Below are 19,291 nucleotides of genomic sequence, written 5' to 3'. Positions count from 1 at the left end.
TAAAGTTTTGTGTAGATATCTTTTACTTAGTTGTGCCGAAACGTTCTTCACTTTCTAGACGACCTTCGTATTATAGCTTCCGGTTATTCCCTCCATATTGGACCTTATATTGAAACATTTGAGTACAGCTATAGAGATGGTGCCACGGAGGAATTAGCAGCCTCTGCAGGTAGGTGGGAAAGACACATCAATACTCTTCCTACGTAATACTTCCATATAATGGAGCTGGGCCGCTTACGGTGTGTCACACATATACTTAGGAAGAATCCCAAGAAATTATAATTCATTCACGACAGAGATCTATCGAAAACCTCCCTCCTGATGAATTCTTGAGTAGTGTCGCCCTGTCTGGGACACTTATTAAGTTCGATTAACGGAAAAATATGTGGAGCACCTTACAGGGTCTCCGCGAAGTAATTTATGCTAATAAGACCCTCACGTAGGAGTAATAGCGTTAAAATTAGTGGATTTTGACGCCACACCGTGGTATACCGGCAACTGCTCTTCTCTTTCCCGTTAGCTAGTGAAATAGAATGAAGGGTTAGGGCTTAAACGGTATTAGCACATTATGTGCCAACCACCACACACTGTGCGATGCTCTATGGAACGGTGATGTTGATGTAGAAAATTTAACAACAAATAAATACTTTTTCGGGACGAATTTGATGAACCACTCATCTGCATAGTATAAAACCAGAAAATTAATATGATATTAACTGCAATGAAACCAACAAATGCGTAGAATAATTCGCGCTGCGCTGAAGAATCAGATACAACAGTAAAATTAAACATGTCATTTTGTTACAGGTACTCTGAGGCTGGCATAGTCGACAAGTCACTCTGGCGGTGAAATTTTCGGGAAAAAATGTGCTTTGAGTCGGTAGTTTTCAATAAATGTATTCTTCTTCTTTTGCCTTGTCCTGTGTCTCTACGGGGTAGGCATGTTGTATCTGTTTTGCAACTTCATTGTAGCTGGTGACTGGGTACCATTCCTTACCCCACCACTCCCGCCCGGGTCGGAATCTGTGTATGCCGTCTGTATGCGATTAGAGTAGATCTCACAAGAGGAGGCCAAGACGTTCGGATCACGGTTTTACTTCAAACTTTGTACGCTTTGAGAAGTCCATTAGGACAACACGATGTGCAATTAGCACGCGTACTACTTAGGCGATTTCGGGAAAATCGGAAAAGTAGTTTTACGCGTCAGTAATGTACCGGTGCGTTGCAACCCTGAGGATGACATGGCGGTGGTCATGTGCTTAGCGTTCAATCTTCGTAATCGGTGGATCGCTGGATCGAGTCCCACACATGTTTTTCCTTAATCTATATTTTTTTCAACAGTAATCACATTGTTCAACACTAGTCATATTATTTCACGTTTATTACATTTGGAAGGTAATATGGTGAAAAGACACGTGTATTTGCATGAACGTTTATTGAATTTCCAATGCTATTTCTCTGTTTGCAAGTCTCCCTTATCACAACAAATGTTATGTTTATAACTATAGATAAGTAAACGACAAATTTTCCTGAAAATTTACGCCTATCGTGATTTCCGAAATCCCTTATACCTGCCATCTGTAAAGGTACCGAGAACTGCTTTGCACCTGGACGCTTCGACCTCGAGGCACAGGTTTCAAGGACGAGGGACATGCTTGGAAAACCGAAGTCAAACATCGATAAATAAGTGTGTAAATAACTTTATTCAATAATACAACGAGCTGCTACATGCCAGAATATGAGGGCAGTGTACGTTCAGTAGTCGGATGTGCTTTTTTCATTACAAATTGCAGGACGGTATTTTTCGTACAGACACGGAAAACGGAAATTAAAACGGCATCTATTGAATCGAATGAATCCAATTTTTCCGCATGCACAAAGAATCTTCGGATTTTCTAAGGAACAACAAACCTCATAGTCATTTTGAAACATTTCTCTTTCTTTCGGCAATTTCCATGCAAAATATGCGTAACGGAACATTTTCGTTAAGTATCGGCGCCGACAATTGGCGATGCACGATTGAATGCATTTGAACAGCTTCTTCAGGAGAAGTAATTTCTTGATAATTGTGAATCAAATACGAACAAGTTCGAAGGCGGTTAATAAAGTTTTTAATTTCATATAGAAATAAAAGTCGCATAATATTTGTCGTAATATTAGAAATTTGTAAACAGTGAAATAGCACTGGAAATTCAATGAAAGTTCATACAAGTGTTTTTCGTCATGTTACCTCTCAAATCTAATATATACAAAATAAAATAATTAGTTTCGAAAAATATATAAATAAAAAAAAGAACGGGACTCGATCCAGCGATCCTCCGATTACGAAGCTTGAATGGTAACTGCAATCTCGCTCTCAGCGTTACAACCCACCTTTAGATCACTGACGCGAAAAAGCTTCTCTCACGTTTTTCTCGAAATTGTCTAAGTGGTACGCTATACTACTTGCACACAATGTTATCCAAATGGACTATTAAAGGTGTAGAAAGTTTGAAGTAAATCCGTGATCCGAGCGTCTTGGTCTCTTCTTGAGAGATTTACTCTAGTTGTATTTTACTGTGGCGCACTTGCTTAATAATTGCCTCCATTTGAAGACTTCGTTGGTCTTTGTTATTGCTGTTGAGGATGACAGGTTACGCTTGGGGACAGAAGATGACACACTTTCGAGTCGAAACTGGTAGCATGTGTTGAGTAAACGACGTTGGAATCCAATTCAGCTGTTGGTTTTAACTATATATATTCTAGTGCTATCAGAATCGATCATAAGTTTCATGGCTTTCCTGCGAAAGCTGATAGCTTTGAACAAGAATACTATAAAAGACATTTATGTCTAAATTGTAATAAGATGAATTTGTAAATGATTTTTGTATAACATTTTTTGAAAACAATTTATTTCTGAGGAATAAAATGTGTTAATAGAAATATTGTCAACTAGAAAACTGAGTCATTCTGAGGGCGTTAGAGATGTGTGGCCGAAATTTAAGAGGTAATAGTTCCCATCCCAAACGGAATGGAAAGGCGGGAAAGAGAAGTGATGGAATGATTTTAGGCTCAGCGTGAGAGTGACCTAAGTAGTCTCGGATGGAAACTGCTTTTTCAACTTCAGCCAGTAAATTTTTGTGTTTTTAGGAATAACAATTTGTTGCTATCACACACTGGTTCAAAGAACTTCATTTGCCTAAGACATTACCTAGACATCTCCTATCCTATTGAAACTGATTCCGAGTATCCTAAAATTACAAAGAACTATAATTTTGCGAACTTAATGTAGTAAAATATTTTGGAAGTGTTTTTTATATAATCAGTTAATGTTGTTTGTGGAGCATTAGTTTTAAAGTTTTCTGGAAATTAAAATTTTCAGTGTACCATATTCTGGTCATATAAAGTAGTATAATGAAAGTGGTTACAGTAAAAGATACGATACATATGTATAAAACAGCTTAAATCCATTGGTATAATCACAGTAGAACTTAATCAGTTAGATTTGTCTTATTTTTCGTACAGTGTATGATGAAGATTTCATAAAAATTGTAATTTTTTACCATTCTCACACAAAGCACAGTTTAAGGTCCATCATTTAGTTAATTGTTGAGCTGGAAAATAAATGAAAGAATGATAATTCCAAAGTATGTGTTAATACTGAGTTAGTATCATAACGTAGTAATTTTTTTTATTAACTTTGAATAATGACTAGTTCTTCAAATCTCAGTCATAGAGACCCCTCATGGTCGATTCTTCTTTGCCTACACTTGCACGTTTACGCAAAGAATAGAGAAGGTATTAATGTACCTGGGTGCTGTAGTATAATTCCTCCGGTGTTGACAAAGTAACAGTGAAAGTTAGTTACTGTGCTGTACACGAGAAACTAGTTCTGCTTTCCTAAGTATAGTAAGGTATATATAGAATAGTAAATCACAATTACACTTCTGAATAACCCACTGGACGTAACTTCATGCCTAATTAGGCTGACGACCGTTCATAAATAGGCTTGATCACATAAAAGGCCTGGAACTAAAAGTTTGCTGGTTCCATCCCTGATTACCCGTAAGCTGGAATCCCTTCAGGAGGCGAAATAGTAATGTGATACTTGTCTCTATTATATATACACTACCTGATCAAACAAATTTTTAAAATTCCTGTAAAAAGGGGTAACGGTAACTTAGGGAATGTTCCTTTGGGAGCAATTTTTACAAGAATTCTTAGAGAAGGCCATGTTTAGAAGAGAAACATGTGAGTAGTGCTATACTTGCCAATGTGTGACAGGACATTTTAATGTTAAACATGCTATTTTCCCTGGACAGTACCAATAATACTAAAAGAGCTAAATGTTATAGGTCCAGGTGCTTCAACAAATTTTAACGTGGGTATCAGGTGCTTTATGTATCAAATTACTTCTTGTGAGAGTGCAGAAATAGGAAACAGAAATCATATCTCCACTGCAGGAACGCATTTCATCTGTCAACATGAGGCAACAGTGGTGGCATTTTGTCAGAGTTACGTTTGCACGTTGTTTGATTAATAATCAGTCTGTCTTTTGATGCTCTTTTAATCGTCCGTAAAACAGGTTAACTTTTTATTTATACAACATTTGCTCTTGGCTCTACAGTATGTCGGCTATAGAGAATGATGTGACGAACACATTCCATCAGAATCTTGTGACTGTAAATCTGTAATGTAGTACCCACGCCATAGTGAGATGCTTCGTTATCTTTTACAGTGATGAGACTGTACCTGTGCATTTTAGGGCTGAAATAACAAGTCAAAGATTAGTTTAATATTCGCAGTGACGACTACTTTACACAAATAATGTCCAAAGACGAATTTCTTGTGTTACTCTGTATAAGACTGCACACTCCCCCAAACGGTATTAATGGCTGTAAATATGCGTCCAGTAAGTTCATCTAGCATTTTTACTGGAGCTGTATGCAGAGAATCCGTCGAGAACCTATACAGGAAATTATTCATGAAGGACACGGGGTGAAACAATCTTTTTCCATTAATTAGCTACTTGAAACTACTTCATTTTTGAGATTATCACGTATTGGATTATGGAAACGACGTCAAAATTATCGTATAACTCCACATATTAGTGAGATTACCGGGGAACGCCCTGTAGGGACATTAGCACGGAATTGTGAAAGTTCAGATATAGTGCAACAGTCAAATGAACTAGTGTGGTATGTGACTCCATAACGCGGTCTCCATTAACTGCGGTCAAAATCTTTCCTTTTTGAGTAATAAGAGGGAATCATACTACTTGTATCAAGACTCAGTATACGAAGGAACACACAGGGTGGTCAGAAACAGAGTGAAAAGTGCATAAGGGTGTTTCAGTGTAGTTTGTGTTGAGAGATAATTGTTCAGAAAAAAATTCTATATATTGCGCCGTTACATTTCGTTGCAGGAGCAAATTCAAGGAGCCTGTCAGGGACTGTGTAGCCAAACATCTGGTTTTCTCGAACCGAATACACGTAGCGTTACCTTAAATTTATGACATCCGAAAGAGGCACATTTTAACTGGTAATGAGCATTTGTACAAGTGGTCACTCACGGATCCAATGGTGTCTATGCTGTACCGGGTTTTTCTGCATGCAAGTGCTTGAATTTGAGTGCGCAACGACGTGATCGGCAAACGTCAATGCTAATTAAATCGAAAACGGCACAACGTATCGACTTTTTTCTTAACAATTTTTTCTAAACACAACCTATCCTGTAACATCCTTACAAACTTTTCAGACTGTTTCTGACCACCTTGTACATCTTAGGGACAGAAAGCCAGTTATTTCGTAGCACTGGGAATGCTACGTTTCTCATTTCTGACCATAGTTTCTTTGGTATATGCCAAACAACCTATTGTTTTCAATTTCCCTCATTTCGAATACATCATTTAGTTCCATTTTACATACTTTTACTCCTGTCGCTAGTAAAACAATTTTCTGCAGAAACAGGTCTTATTGTATACTTTTACTGAAAATACGACACAGTGGAAGTAATGTTTTTAACCCGAGTAGACAATGAATAACGTGATTCTCCTTCCCAATTTTGCTCATATAAGAATATAATATCGTTGACTATAAGCTCAGCGGGAGACCATGTACCATTTTTCAGATCTAATTTCTTACTTTCCACCTACTTTAGTTTATAACGGGCGTAGAGTAGTGCGACTACCGACTCACGAAGGATTACCAGAAAAATTAAAATAAATCATGTAGGTATGGGTAGAAGTAAGTGTTGTGTCTAGACAAGACAGTCTAGACACAAGGCGGAGATGCCGAAAGGGCACGCGTCAACTCACGCCGACTGGCGTGAAGTCTGGAACAGGATACGTAATGAATGCTATAAAGAAAAGTACGTAGCTGATGTGATACTTAACTTTTAATCCATCATTTGTATACAGTATTCTTGATTATACAAGTGAGACTCTCTCCAGAAATGGTTAATGGCGCCTTGCTAGGTCGTAGCCATGGACTTAGCTGAAGGCTATTCTAACTGTCTCTCGGAAAATGAGAGAAAGGCTTCGTCACTGTAGTCGCTAGCAAAGTCGTCGTACAACTGGGGCGAGTGCTAGTCCGTCTCTCTAGACCTGCCGTGTGGTGGCGCTCGGTCTGCAAATACTGACAGTGGCGACACGCGGGTCCAACATGTACTAATGGACCGCGGCCGATTTAAAGCTACCACCTAGCAAGTGTGGTGTCTGGCGGTGACACCACAGTAAGCCTTGTAACTTAGGTTGGGGCAGACAGCGCCAGTCGCTTTCGGCAGTGCAATGGTCATATGCATTATGAAACAACTGATTTCGCGTTCGCTGATTGCGAACTGGACGTAAAGGGCGACGTGGTCACGCACCATCTGCAAGCAAATGGGCAAATGCAGTATACGAATATAGAGGCCGGCAGTCGACAATCAGGACAAGGTTCGATCCAGCACCAAATTTCAACCCCGACGTACTTCGAGATCAGCGCCTCGAGTGATCACCAGCTGACATCAGGAACTATGTGAGTCAGAAGAATGATACCAACTTATGCTTGCACCCTGCAAAGGACTTGTAAAAATTTCCTGTATGTACTTCTGGACTGTAGTTAGTGGTTTCCTTTGCACACATGCCAATATGTATCTATACCTGGCTGTCACTTCCATTGTGACGTGATAACGAACCGAAGGGTTTGATCAGAGCTCTAGTAACTGACTCATTTCGTGATTCGTGGTCTGAAATACTATACATTGTTGTGTGTACCCTATTCCTGTTGTAGTAACTGGTTAAAAAAGCGTGAGGTTACAAGCCTTGTCTGTCTTTTACACGTAAAGTGGATCGTCGTCATAAACTAGTGTCTGTGCTCTTTAGCATTTTCATGAAATACGTGAAGAAGCATTAAAAACAGACAAAAGCCAACACAATGTCTTATTTCATTATTGACACCATATCTACCTCCGTAGCCTGACATCCGAGTCGTTTGGTAAGGAGCCGCTCGCAGGCCACAGATGGATGACGTAAAATCCCACTTCACCTCCAATCTGTATGCGAGAGTCGAAGTAATTCTGTTGCGACCATGTCGGGTTAAGACTTACTTACTCAGTACTTCTCCACAAGATGATTCCGCTAGCTGCAATTACTGTACCGACTGTATATATATCAGACCCATAGTTATGCAGATGTCAAACTGTAGTGTATTTTCGATCTTCTTTCCAGTGAACTCTATTTATCAGACGTATTGACCTCAGAAAATTGTACAGGAACGCCTCAGCGCATTCAAGTATATCGACATAAGATTAAAATGCTAGGGTTTTCTCGCTTTCGTGTTGTTCTCTTCTCACAGGGGATAACTCCAATTTGTTAAATCAGTAAAAAACCTTTTGAAAGGTTTGTGAAAACGGGACTGAAAATGAATATCCGTATAGTTCTGAGGCCCACAGTGTTAATGATTCGAGTCTTTAATTAAAATCGTACATAATCTTAACAAGATTACTACAGTGCATTGCGCGTTTTAATAAAATAACCATTATAAACTACAGCAACAGTTCTTGTGTGTTCCCTGCATTAATAAACTAAATTTTACAGGTGCACGGGTAATACATAAAGACCGGGAAAATGTGGAATGCAAGGGAAGTAGTAGGTTTCCCCAAAGGACAAACTGTACTACGTAGCTTCCTGAGTTATCATTTAGAGTAGTTCGCAGGAAAGTTTCATCAGATATTATGGCATGACTCATGAATGTAAACGAAAGGTCTCTGAGGTTTCGTCTCATGTATCGTTACTTCTACAGTCGAATCAAGAGGGTAACAGAAAGACCCAAGTACAGTTTTTAGTATCTTCCTGATTCTTAATTTTATCAAATAGTTTCACTTGCAGTCTCTGTTTTTTAGTCTGTGTATTTACGTTTATGCATATGAGAGGCAAATTAAGTACGTAACCGTTGTCAGCATACTAAAGACTCGATGTAACTTTCGTCTTTTAATATCCTACATATGAAAATGAAACAAGAAAATCCACATAAAGAATGTCATAAAACACGCAACATACATGGCAAGCTGTTCGCTTGACTGGCATATTGTTGCACTAAACGTTTCTAGCAATGGTGATCCGATGAGAACCACTGGAACATCATAGTGTAATACGCCGAAATATAGAAAAAAATGTTGACCACAGGTTTAAAATTAATCACTTCGTATCCAGTGTCCACTAAAATTTACAACTAGTCATTTCATGTAAGATTCCAGCTGTTTAAGCTTTTGTAACGTTTGTTAGACACACTGAAACATTCATTCAAATTGCTTCTCGCTTGATCGCCACGATAGAAACTGTTGTGCTTAAAGAACCACTTCAAAAAAAAAATTCCATTTCACACATTTGATGATTGAACAATCCCATTATCGGAACATTATTGATATATGAGAAATGCGAGAGAGGAGATCGTTACAAAGCATCACGGCAGCAGTGACCGACACGGACCATTTCCGCTGTTTCGTTTTATTCCCGGTTTTTCATTTGCATTTGCGAGTGCTTTGTTTCGCAGTTCATGAGCGCAGGTCGGTAATAATTCATTATCACATTCCTACTTTTTACAGCGCATCTCGTAGTTACGAGCGGGTGAACCCCTCGCTACAAATATGTTTTTATGAATTCGTGGAGAGGGGTAGGAATCAAGCTGGTATTCGGCAGCGTCGGCCATTTGGCCGGAGTTATGTCGGAGCACTGCGTCACAGCCGCAGCTAGCCACGCCTGGTGACTTGACTTCTATCCAAATGAAATGAATTCCCTTCTTGCTCGACACCTGTATTCGCACCGCAGCGAGGCTATGTTTGTCGCATCTCCTTTCATTAATCTCTTTTCATCAATCTTTTCGCCTATTATTACACAGTCTTCTAACGATAAAGTTAGAAACGTGAGCAAGGGACACAAACAACTTCGAAACTGCTTCTACGCCGATCTAGAGTAATATGAAAGTTTTAACTGGTTTATTTGCCTATGAGAGGAGTAAATACTGATTTCCAATCAGAAAAGCAGTAATATTATACATCCTGGAGTCTATGAAATAACTTTAATTTAGAAGTTATGTTTGGAATTCGAATCACATGCATTTAATACTCACAGCTTGATACAAACGTTCTAAAACTTCAGCGTGGAATACAGTCTTCAGCTATACTCATCTGTGTTTTCTAATGTCATCTATCCGCCTATCTTTACGTCGTCACATCAATCTTTTCTTAGCTCTTACAGTCCAACAAGATACTTTGATGATTCACCTACCATCCATTCACCTGCATTCAGAGGCTCGTTGACATACATCCAAAGTGGTAATATGAAATGACTTAACTCTCCGTTTCAGATATTTTAAAGACTTAATTTGAAAACTCTGTTTCGGTTACCAAAAGCATTCCAGATCAATGGTGCTCTTCTGTTTATTTCTTTCGTTATCCACCTAGTCGCTTTTTTCAGCTACCCTAAATGCAACTAGTTTTATGAACCCGCTCTTAATGTTTGTTAGTTTCTATTTGATATGTTTGTTATAGATTATTTTAGTCCTGTTATATTTTCAGATTTAATGGCAAACTTTCTCTGTTAAGTTCGTAATCTGCCATTCCTTCTGAAACTACACACACGAGTACCCACAAAACTTTATGAACAGATTTTTTGCCCTCAAATATATCCCCCGCCATTAGCACCATTGAATAATGAAAACTGCTAACCACATATTACACAACTTGATAGTACAATAAATCACACCTTGTAAGTACGATTTGTGCATGGACTTTCCTATTTGTCGCCTGTTGCCTACGTGGTCTAATAACTTTGACACATTGAGCACTTGTAGCGAATGCAATGATTTGAATTTACGGCATCTCAGCCGCAGATATCTCGGAGAACATCAGTGTCAGCTTGTCTGGACTGCTGAAAATTTCTTACAAAAAATGAATACCAGTGGGGCACGCATGGGCAACGTAACCGCTAAGCAGATGCAATATATATGAAAGAGACATGTTTCCCCATGTAATCAAATTTGAAGATTCAAACTTCGAGGCAAGTATACGTATGATGGAGTTTGTAGTTCCAGGAGAAAGGTGTAAGATAATTAATCCGCGAAGTCAAAAGGCCTCAGAAACTGAACATAAGTTACAAGCAGGTTAGATATACAGGGTGGTCCATTGATCGTGACCGGGCCAAATATCTTACGAAATAAGCGTCAAACGAAAAAACTACAAACAACGAAACTTGTCTAGCTTGAAGGAGGAAACCAGATGGCGCCATGGTTGGCCCCCTAGATTGCGCTGCCATAGGTCAAACGGATATCAACTGCGTTTTTTTAAATTGGAACCCCCATTATTTTATTACATATTCTTGTAGTACGTAAAGAAATACGAATGTTTTAGTTGGACCACTTTTTTCACTTTGTGATAGATAGCGCTGTAATAGTCACAAACGTATGACTCACAATTTTAGACGAACAGTTGATAACAGGTAGGTTTTTTAAATTAAAGTACAGAAAGTAGGTACGTTTGAACATTTTGTTTCGGTTGTTCCAATGTGATACATGTACCTTTGTGAACTTATCATTTCTGAGAACGCATGCTGTTACAGCGTGATTACCTGTAAATACCACATTAATGCAATAAATGCTCAAAATGATGTCCGTCAACCTCAATTCATTTGGCAATACGTGTAACGACATTCCTCTCAACAGCGAGTAGTTCGCCTTCCGTAATGTTCGCACATGCATTGACAATGCGCTGACGCATGTTGTCTGGCGTTGTCGGTGGATTACGATAGCAAATATCCTTCAACTATCCCCCCAGAAAGAAATCCGGGGACGTCAGATCTGGTGAACGTGCGGGCCATGGTATGGTGCTTCGACGACCAACCCACCTGTCCTGAAATATGCTATTCAATACCGCTCCAACCGCACGCGAGCTACGTGCCGGACATCCATCATGTTGGAAGTACATCACCATTCTGTCCGCCCCCGGTAGCTGAGTAGTCACCGCGACATAATGTCAATCCTAAGGGCCCGGCTTCGATTCCCGGCTGGGTCAGAGATTTTCTCCGCTCGGAGACTGGGTGTTGTGTTGTCCTAATCATCGTCATTTCATCCCCATCGACGCACAGGTCGCCAAAGTGGCGTCAATTCGAAAGACCTGCACCCGGCGAACGGTCTACCCGACGGGAGGCCCTAGCCACAGGACATTTTTTTTTTATCGACATTCTGTCATGTAGTGAAACATCTTGTAGTAACATTGGTAGAACATTACGTAGGAAATCAGCATACATTGCACCATGTAGATTGTCAATCGATAAAATGGGGGCCAATTATCCTTCCCTCCATAATGCCGCATCATACATTAACCCGCCAAGGTCGCTGATGTTCCACTTGTCGCAGCCATCGTGGATTGTCCGTTATATTATGCCGGTTTACGTTACCGCTGTTGGTGAATGACGCTTCGTTGCTAAACAGAACGCGTGCAAAAAATCTGTCATCGTCCCGTAATTTCTCTTGTGCCCAGTGGCAGAACTGTACACGACGTTCAAAGTCGTTGCCATGCAATTCCTGGTGCATAGAATTACGGTACGTGTGCAATCGATGTTGATGTAGCATTCTCAACGCCGACGTTTTTGAGATTCCCGATTCTCGCGCAGTTTGTCTGCCAGTGATGTGCGGATTAGCCGCGACAGCAGCTAAAACACCTACTTGGGCATCATTTGTTGCAGGTCGTGGTTGGCGTTTCACATGTGGCTGAACACTTCCTGTTTCCTTAAACAACGTAACTATCCGGCGAACGGTCCGGACACTTGGATGATGTCGTCCAGGACAACGAGCAGCATACATAGAACACGCCCGTTGGGCACATTGATCACAATAGCCATACATCAACACGATATCGACCTTTCCCGCAATTGATAAACGGTTCATTTTAAGACGAGTAATGTATCACGAAGCAAATACCATCCGCACTGGCGGAATGTAACGTGATACCACGTACTTATACGTTTGTGACTATTACAGCGCCATCTATCACAAAGCGAAAAAATGGTCGAACTAAAACAAATATATTTCTTTACGTACTAGACGAATATGTAATAAAAAATGGCGGTTACTATTTAAAAAAAAAACGCACTTGATATCCGTTTGACCTATGGCAGCGCCATCTAGCGGGCGAACCATAGCGCCGTTTAGTTGCCCCCTTCAAGCTAGACGAGTTTCGTTCTTTGTAGTTTTTCCGTTTTATGCTTATTTCGTGAGATATTCGGCCCGGTCCTATCAATGGACCACCCTGTATACGAGGGTTGGAATTTAAATAGTGGCAACTATTTATTCACAACCGATACAAAAGAGTTACTTGTTTGCACCTGTTACTGTCCTTCACAGTAGTCACCAGCGTTGTGTAGAGCCCGTTGCCAGTAATGTGGAAGGCGTAGTATACCGTTAGCAGAGTTGATGGTGCGAATGGAGCGGTCTACTGCCTGTCGAATCTCTGGAACAGTTCTGAAGCGAATGCCACGAAGTGATTCCTTCATCTTCGGAATCAAATCAAAGTCACAAGGACTAAGTCCAAGGAGTATGATGGATGGTGCAGTACTTCCCAGTCCCATCGACCGAACAGAGTTGCCACAGCTTGGCGCTGTATGCGCCCACACGTTGTCGTGCAAAATGATGGCTGGGCTGCGTTCCTCCACGGAAGACCATCAATGCACGGTATTAGGAAATGTCATTTCTATTAATAAATGTGCATCTGTCTCGTCTGTTCAGTCGTAAAAACCTTTAAAAAATCTCTGAATACTTCAAAAACTTTCTTTTTGTTGTTAGTTACTGAGTCATCTGTCATCTTACGTGACTAAACGTGATGTCACCTCAACGTTATTTTAGTTTCTTCCCATACCCTTATTGTTTTCGAACGTTAATCTAACCTAGTTTTAATTGTATCTCCTGTCATCGGTTTGAGGACATTTCCGAACAGTATTGTGTAGTTCGTAGTCTATCACGTTCTTACCACCAGTTGCTGGAAGTTGTCTTTGGCATTTACCTTCTTCCATCTGGGATTTCTTTTCTTTTGCGTTCTTCATATCTGCACTATGTTTTATTATTTGTTAAATTGCCTTCGTTAAATGATTCTCCTTTTCGTCTATTCTGGCACAACCTTTATATCCTAAGAAGCTGAATTATTTAATTTATTCTGATGCATGACCTACTTCCATATTCTTAAATTCTCATAATCTAAATTTTCTGCGCGATGAGTTTGTTTGCTTCTGGTTTTGCGTCCATTTTTACTCTTGCTCTTATTAATTTATGATCAAGAGGAAATTACAGTTTATTATCCTGTGCAAATTCCCTAGTGTTTAATGAAATACAGTTACTTTATTTTTGAGTGAATTTAAGTATATTTTATTAAACAGTAAGTAAATCACAGAATATAAAATACCACATGTATGGAAAAGGATAAAACAAATACAGATAAATAAATTTGGAGATATTCGCGCACGAGATTAGCTCAGTGTCAATGAGGGTTGTCTCATAGAATCTACGTGTATCGGAATAATCCGCATATAGCCATCAACTATGTTATTTGTACGATTTCTGTCGGTCGGTTCGACATGGGCAAAGGAAAGAAGGAAGATTATAGTTAACGTCCCGTTGATTGTGAAATCATTAGAGGCAGAACAGAAGCTCTGATCTTAGATGGATAGGGAAAGAAATTGACTATGTTCTTTTCAGAGAAACCATGTCGGCATTCGCTTTAAAAGGTTTACAGAAGCTATATATGGACGGTGAGACGTGCGAGTGACCCGCCGCCCACCCGTATGGAAATGGAAACTAGTGAAGGTGAATGTGTAAAACCGCCTGAAGTGCTATCAGATTCCAATCACCACAAAGCCTTAGATCCCGAGCAGACTTATAATGACTATTTGTTCTCACAATAGCGTAACGTTCAATTTTCCTCACTTGGAAAATAATTAAATCTTTCTACAATTACACACGTAACCGAAGATCTCATCTATTAGCCTTTGCTATGGAAGCCATACAATAAGGGGTATTCAAATGAAACCCGGTCACTAATGCAAAGTGACGGTAACAATTTTATTAACTCAAAAATGTAGTTATACACAGTACACATACTCAACAATAGTCTCCAAGACTGTTGGCACATTTATCCCATTGCGACACTACAATGTAGATTCCATCGTTGAAGAAGTTAGTAGGCTGCTGTCGGATCCAGGCCTGGACCCAGTCACGCACTTAGTCGTCCGTTGCGAATAGATGTCCGCGAATAGCTTGTTTTAGAGGTGATACCGCAGTTGTCCAAGACTAAAGCATTCACTTCCGCAACCGTATCCGTTGTGATGAAACGATGAGTCTGTCCAGGAGGGGCATCGTCTTTCACTGACTCGCACCCATCAATGAATCGTTTGCGCCATTCCACAACACTTGAACGACTCAGACTGTACTCACCCTACACAGCCTTCATCCGTCGATACATTTCACGGCCTCCAACACCTTACGCCGCCAAAAATCGAATTACTCGTTGTTCCCGCTTACTCGCGCACGTGTCAGTCTCTCTACCAATAGATGGCGCCAACATACGTTACGTGGTGCCAAGTTGCGTGTAAGGCAAAGGTAGACGCACTGACCAGGTTTCATTTGAATGTACCTCATACTATAATGTTATCCTTGGAGGGGGACGTCCTCAGAATAGAATGTGTCATTGAAGAATGACGAAACATACTGCTGAATCGCAAGAGCATAACAGCGGGCTGCAGGCAGAGCGAGGACCGCTACCTGCAGTATGGAAAGTATCTACTGAAACTGGGAGTGACAGTGAAAGTGGAGACAAGGTGTATGTCGTGCATCCTACACTACTGGCCATTAAAATTGCTACACCACGAAAATGACGTGCTACAGACGCAAAATTTAACCAACAGGAAGAAGATGCTACGATATGCAAATGATTAGCTTTTCAGAGCATTCACACAAGGTTGGCGCCGGTGGCGACGCCTACAACGTGCTGACATAAGGAAAGTTTCCAAACCGATTTTTCATACACAAACAGCAGTTGACCGGCGTTGCCTGGTGAAACGTTGTTGTGATGCCTCGTGTAAGGAGGAGAAATGCGTACCATCACGTTTCCGACTTTGATAAAGGTCGGATTGTAGTCTATCGCAACTGCAGTTTATCGTATCGCGACATTGCTGCTCGCGTTGGTAGAGATCCAGCGACTGTTAGCAGGATACGGAATCGGTGGGTTCAGGAGGGTAATACGGAACGCCGTGCTGGATCCCAACGGCCTCGTATCACTAGCAGTCGAGATGACAGGCATCTTATCCGCGTGGCTGTAACGGATCGTGCAGCCACGTCTCGATCCCTGAGTCAACAGATGGGGACGTCTGCAAGACAACAACCATCTGCACGAACAGTTCGACGATGTTTGCAGCAGCATGGACTATCAGCTCGGAGACCATGGCCGCGGTTACCCTTGACGCTGCATCACAGACAGCAGCGCCTGCGATGGTGTACTCAACGACGATTCTGGGTGCACGAATGGCAAAACGTCATTTTTTCGGATGAATCCAGGTTCTGTTTACAGCATCATGATGGTCACATCCGTGTTTGGCGACATCGTGGTGAACGCACATTGGAAGCGTGTATTCGTCATCGCCATACTGGCGTATCACCCAGCGTGATGATATTCAGTGCCATTAGTTACACGTCTAGGTCACCTCTTGTTCGCATTGACGGCACTTTGAACAGTGGACGTTACATTTCACATTTGTTACGACCCGTGGCTCTACCCTTCATTCGATCCCTGCGAAACCCTACATTTCAGCAGGATAATGCACAACCGCATGTTGCAGGTCCTGTACGGGCCTTTCTGGATACAGAAAATGTTCGACTGCTGCCCTGGCCAGCACATTCTCCAGATCTCTCACCAATTGAAAACGTCTGGTCAATGGTGGCCGAGCAACTGGCTCGTCACAATATGCCAGTCACTACTCTTGATGAACTATGGTATTGTGTTGAAGCTGCTTGGGCAGCTGTACCTGTACACGCCATCCAAGCTCTGTTTGATTCAATGCCCAGGCGTATGAAGGCCGTTATTACGGCCAGAGGTGGTTGTTCTGGCTACTGGTTTTTCAGGATCTATGCACCCTAATTGCGTGAAAATGTAATCACATATCACTTCTAGTATAATATATTTGTCCAATGAATACCCGTTTATCATCTGTATTTCTTCTTGGTGTAGCAATTTGAATGGCCAGTAGTGTATAAACACAGAGAATCACATGTAAAGTAATACATGGAAATAAAATAAGACTCGAGTTTGTCTTTTCCATCCCAGGACAGGTAGTTAACACCGGTAGGTACACATCATCGACTAAAGGGATTTGTAACAACTTTAGTTGAGGCTGTTTAACACACGGGTAACTCCACTCATAGAGCGCTACAAGTACGTTTCCCCATGTGAGGCTATCGGCCTACCTCCTTCTCCTCAGAAATGGTTATGTGTTAAGTTTTTGCTCTTTTCCACAGCTGGTATATCATATTAGCCTCCCAGAGTAGAATTTATAGAAAAAAGTATATCTTCATCAGTCATCAGAAGTCTAATTACGATAGTGACGTGTAAACTGAATCCACCTTCGGAAGCACGCCTTTATCAGCTTTGGGACAATGCCCATCGTTTTCCTACCGACTAATAATCGCAAGTGATCCGCTAGCGCATATTTCAAACACGATTCTTATAGACCTCGGATTAATTTTTAGAAGTGACAATAATCTTCGCTCAAATTACCGATAATCGCCTATTTTCGCAATTCGGGTGGTTCATCTCTATTATCCATGACTACTTCGGAATTAGTTCTTAGACAAGGTACCGCATTGCATGTGGCGGGTAGAGGACAGTTATGTAGAACTAACTAAAGACCATGTTTTTTTTTAAATTCTGGATAAATTAATGGGAGATACTACCATAGAACTCTTAAGCTTACCGCAACTAAACAGTATTTTCAAACAAACGAGTTTCTTTTTTATTTATGAAGCATCTTCTGTGGCCATTCTGGGAATATGGAAACATAATACGGCTCTACATTTCGGTACCGTATATACGAAGTGAAAACAATATTTCCCTCTAAAATTGGTGTAAAAAATGTTTACACATTCTGCAATCCACTGCTTTTCCCTTCGTTATTAGTGCAATTTATGGTCGAAGGAAACTTGATTGCACAATCACTTATAAGAACTTCTCACGTTTTCTGAACCCATTTTTTCTTACTTTCATTGATGGTTTTTTTCACTTCACCTTACTTTTGTAAGACTCCACAAGTTAAATAGTAATGCTATTTCGCTTGTTCCGTACTCAGCACAGAGTTTACAAACACTCATACGCGGAAAAAAATTTAGAAAAAAGATCCATTCACAGACTGGCAACACTCACAACCTACACAAATGAATAAATATAAACACTGTTCTGCTCGCGGAACACATGAAGATACAGTATTACGTCTCTTGTGAACTTTTACAAAAGTGAGATGAAGTGGAAAAACAACTACCAATGCAGCGTAAGAAGAAGTAGGTTCGAGTAAGGAGAAAAATTGTCAAAAGTTAGTGTGCAACCAAGTTTCTTTCGACCCCAATCTCCGCTAAAAACGAAGGAAAAATTAGTAGTTTGCATAATATGTAAACAAGAGACAAAAACACCGTGAGTAAATTTTACACCAATTTAATAAAGAAATAATGTTTTAATGCATAAATACAGTACCAAAATCTAGATACATATTATTTATCTATAATTCTGGAATGGCCACAAAATATGCTTTATAAATAATAGCGAATCGCATCTAGCAAAAAATACTCTATAACTGTAGTAAGGCTAGGACGGAAAAATCAATAATTGATAATACAAAAAAAAAATGCCCCTGCAAATGCGTAACTAATGTCTTACGAGATCGTACTCTGTCAGCGACAGATAAATGTAAAACACAATCGTGTAAATGTTGCGACATTTTTACTGTTAATTTCACCACCTCACTCGGTGTACAGCGTTTGAATCTGATACAGTTAGACAGACGCCTACACGGACGAACGATGAGCGCTGGAGGATTCTCACTGAAGCAACCGGTGACCCGCTTGCCGGATTCTGGCAGCGATTGGTTCCTATCCGGCCCACGGAAGTAATTCGCGGGAGAAAGAGCGAGGCGCCCACACTTTACTCCGACCGGAACGCAATTTTGAACATTTAATCTGACGCTCTGTTCGCATCTGGTTTGAAGCTCATGACGCAGTCCAGTCAAAGTTCGCATTTTTCCGTTTGCGTTCTGTATAATACAGCCTACGTATGTTAAGTTCAAGCGATTTAGATGGCTAAATCAAATGGCTCTATGCACTATGGAACTTAACATGTGAAGGCGTCAGTCCCCTAGACTTGAAGTACTTAAACCTAACTAACCTAGGGACATCACACACATCCATGCCCGAGGCAGGATTCGAACCTGCGACCGTAGCAGCAGCGCGGTTCCGGACTGAATCACTTAGAACCGCTCGGTCACATCGACCGGCAAGCGATTTAGAGTTTAAACTTCTTGCAATGAACAGATAAATGATGGATTCATTTATTCGGTGTTGCAGAAGCAACCCAGGCCTTTGTGATAAGATATAAAAAATATGTTTGGGCATATGCATAAAAATGCTTGCTAATACTGCTCCTGAATATTAACACACTAAATTTCAAACACTCGAATGACCTGCCTGTGTCCAAAAATCGCAAAGTTTTTCTTAATTTCTTGTTGACTACAAAATAGTTCAAATGGCTCTGA

The sequence above is a fragment of the Schistocerca cancellata genome, chromosome 4 (assembly GCF_023864275.1).
Source record: "Schistocerca cancellata isolate TAMUIC-IGC-003103 chromosome 4, iqSchCanc2.1, whole genome shotgun sequence".
NCBI lineage: Eukaryota > Metazoa > Arthropoda > Insecta > Orthoptera > Acrididae > Schistocerca > Schistocerca cancellata.
Note: the sequence above shows the minus strand (reverse complement) of the source record.